A 3,996-nucleotide genomic window follows, 5' to 3' on the forward strand; every position below is an offset into this window, starting at 1 on the left:
GGAAGTAATCGCATCATGAAATAAATTTCTGTTGTTTTGGTCACCCAGCCTCGGGTGTTCTGTGATAGCAGCCTGAAGTGACTACGACAGTTATTGATGACTGTCGTTATTTCTGAGACAACAGTCAGCATTTGTTCACATAGTTTATGTGTGTAGATCTAATTACTCAAGAGGGCACCACGGTCCCCATTCGTTCCCCATGAATCAGAGTTCTACTTCTCCTCTCTATGATGACCTTCTAACACTTTGTCCTATATTGAAATTAACCAACCAGTAAGCCATGAGTGACCTGTGACCGGTAACACAATAGGACCACTGAGAAATCCAAACAGAGAACACCACTGTGACCTCAGAGCGTTTATCATCTTGTATGATCAGAGAACAGAGGAAGGATGGGGATTGAAAGAGGGTTCATGGAAGAAGAATGATCTGCACTGAACCTAGGAGGAATGCTGGAGAGCAGGGTTGGTGGGGAAGTCATTTCAGACAGAGGGAATGGCATAGGCAAAGTTCTAGATTATGGAAAGCAGAAACAACAGCAACATTTACCTAACTAAAGTAGAAGGAAGATACTGGGGAAAAAAAAAAAAAAGAAAGAAAGAAAGAAAGAAAGAAAAAGAAAAGAAAAAAGAGTACGATAATTTTCAAAGAGAAAAGTAGCTAAGAATTTCCCAGCATTTAATAAGGACAGAAGTCCATAGAATAAACTATTCTGACAAGCACTCAGTAAAATAAGTCTAGCTTTTTAAAAAAATTACACGCATGTATGACAGTAAAATTTTAAAATAAAAAGATAGATTTCTTTTTTCTTTTCTTTTCTTTTCTTTTCTTTTCTTTTCTTTTCTTTTCTTTTCTTTTCTTTTGGAGAGATTTTTGCTATAGGGTGCATGCACTCGCCAGAAAGACAGAGAGAGACAGAGAGACAGAAAGCAAGAAATCACCCCCGGGGTGATGGCCATGCTGTAATCCCTTCTCCTCCATTCTCCTCTTGGAGATCTTGGGCATGCACACACACGCACCTAGTGTGAGTTTAAGGCACCAGGTCTAGGACTCAAACCGCAGTCGGCTACATAGGAGTTCAGTGACATAGCCATTACGCTAACTGCTGGTCCCAAAATGATAGCTTTCTTAGTGAATCACTTGGCTTGGGTGATGATGAATGGAGGATGCAGCTAGCACACCAAACACTGATACTTTGAAGGCATTTACTGTCTGTATAAATAATAATAATAAATAACAAATAAATTAACAATAATAATAATGATAAAGCTCTAAAGAAGCAATCAGAGTAGAAAGCAGATTAGCTCCTAAGGACCAACAATTAGGTTGACTCAGGTGTGTCTTCTGTAGAAGATACAAGTCATACATATACCCAGAGTATATTAGAACCTAATGTGAAGTTTGTACGAATGGCTCAGTTTTTAAGCAATTGGTTCTTTGTCAAATCTTGATGATTTTTTTTTGTCAGAAAAATAGATCAAAGCATACTATTACTCAGATTTTAAAATCACATTCAAATAGAACAACAGAATATGAGGAACACTCTGGAACAAAATTTAATCAAATAGTAGACAAATCCATTCATGGTTCCCTCCTAGTGGTTGTCACACAACAGGTACTTAATCAATACAAGCTACTTTTATAAACTGAATGTTTGAAATCCTAACCTCTGATATGATGGTATGAAGAAGTTAGGAGAGAGAGACAGACAGACAGAGAAAGTGAGAAAGCAAGCCACCATGTCCAGGACTCAAACTGCAGTCAGCCCTGTGGGAGTCCAGTGCCTTAACCATCATACCACAGCTAGTCCCCAGAATAGATAGTTTCAAGTATGACTCCCCAGCTTTCAAGTATGGTGTTCTTGTTGACTTCATGTCCAACAAAGTGCTGAATGTGGTCTTTGGGAGAATCCTCCATCATTTCTGTCTCTGTTCAAACCGAACATGTCGATCCATCTGAAAAAGTAGCCAAGGGACCAGCAGTTAGCGTAATGGCTACATTGCTGGACTCCCATGTAGTCGACCGTGGTTTCAGTCCCAGACCCAGTAGCTTAAAACTCATGCCGGGTGCATGTGCATGCATGCCCAAGATCCCGAGAGGAGAATGGAGGAGAAGGGATTGCAGCGTGGCCATCTCCCATGGGGGGTGATTTCTTGCTTTCTGTCTCTATGTCTCTCTCTGTCTGTCTGGCGAGCACATGCGCCCTATAGTGAAAACCTCTAAAAAAAATAAGTAGCCAAATATTGGCTGCCATTCCCATGCAAGTGATGCATTAGAAATCTCTAATTTTAGAAAGACTAAGAAAAGATATTGATTATAATGGCACAACTTTTCCATCCTTGAGCTTTGATAGGAGCTCAGGAAATACTCTTGCTGCTATAAGACAAATATTTTTATTGCTTTTTCTAAAAACAATTACATTTCAGTTGTATTATTTTAAGACTGTGTCATGTACTGCTAAGACCTTGTGTTCTGCAGGCTGGAACATATGGGATGCCTGTGTTCTATTCCTGGTCCAACCTAATGACTGGGCATGGTGGTGTTTGCCTGCAATTCCAGCAAGTTGGGGAGGCTGAGGAAGGATGAGAGCAAAGCTCAAGCTAGGCTGAGCAGTGTAGCGAAATGTCTGAAAAAGAGCCAGGCGTGGCGAGGTCCGCCTATAGTCCCAGCAGGAGGGCTGAGGCAGGAAGATGGTGACAGCGAGACTCTGTCAAAAATAAATAAAGGCTTAAAATTTTAAAAAGATGGTCTTGAATTGATTCTTCTTAATCTATCTATAAGTAGTAATCCTCTGGAGTAATGGCATCCAATAAATGATTCACAAAGGACAAAAATGGAGAACTACTGACTTAAAGGAGGAAGTCTAAATTCCTTAATGGACCAGGAAGGGAGATGGCTCCTTTAGGTTATCTTCCATGGCCACCCTCTCCTTTCATCAGACAGAGCACGGTTCCCAGGTGCTCCATGCTGCCTTACACACCAGCCTGAGGTGTCCTCCCTCTCTTACTCATTTCCAGCCCTCCCCTAGGCCACCAACTCAACACTGAAAACCTGTTCAAGGTCATCGCCTCTACCTAGTTTTACCAGCACATAAAACCTAACAAAGACAGTTCTTCCAGTTCAGGGCCACTTGCATTCAGACCATGAGAGCAGGCAGTTGCTCTAGGTGCACGTTGGAGCTTTCCTAAGCCTCTATAAAGTGCCTAAGATTGGCTTGAAGAAACAACCTGCATGAAACTATCTATCCTGGGGACTAGCTGGTGGTATGGTGGTTAAGACGCTGGACTCCCATATGGCTGACTATAGTTTGAGTCCTGGACATGGTGTCTTGCTTTCTCACCCTCTCTCTCTCTCTCCCTCTCTCTCTCTCTTTCTCTCTGTCTCTCTCTGGTGAGCACAAGTGCCCTATGGCAAATTTTTTAAAATAATAATAATAAATAAGATTAAATAATTTTAAAAAAAAGAAGAAGAAGAAAAAAATATCTACCCTGGGCACTTCTCCTACAAGAAATCTCATCCTCTGTGGTAGGCGGCAACAAGCTATTTTGTTTGAGTGACATGATATTGTGTTGATTAAAATGATGGGTGATGAAGAAGAAAAGGAAAAAATGCCATTACTTCAGCTCAGAATTATCAGCACTGATTCACTCGGTGATGACTAAGCTCTCCTGTCATATGTTTGTGGTGCCGTGACCAAAGCAGCAATCAGACACAGATCCCCAGTATTTGAAAAACAGGGTCCCTTTTGGCCCACCATGGATTCTACAAGTTATGTGTAAGCTACTTCAGGAGTGCACCCACAACCATCTGACGTGGGATTGAGGGGTCGAGGATGGGTAACTAAGAGCTAAAATGGACCAAAATTAACTGCACTGTATCATCCCAGCATTCCCCTGGAAGTCACCAGCTTTCAGTAGGCTGCAGAGTTCCAAACAACTATATCAGATAGATTCTGCCAATTGCTGTCTAGGAGGGGAGAGAGATTTCTGGTGCTTT

The sequence above is a fragment of the Tupaia chinensis genome, unplaced genomic scaffold (assembly GCF_000334495.1).
Source record: "Tupaia chinensis unplaced genomic scaffold, TupChi_1.0 Scaffold140845_1, whole genome shotgun sequence".
Lineage (NCBI taxonomy): Eukaryota > Metazoa > Chordata > Mammalia > Scandentia > Tupaiidae > Tupaia > Tupaia belangeri.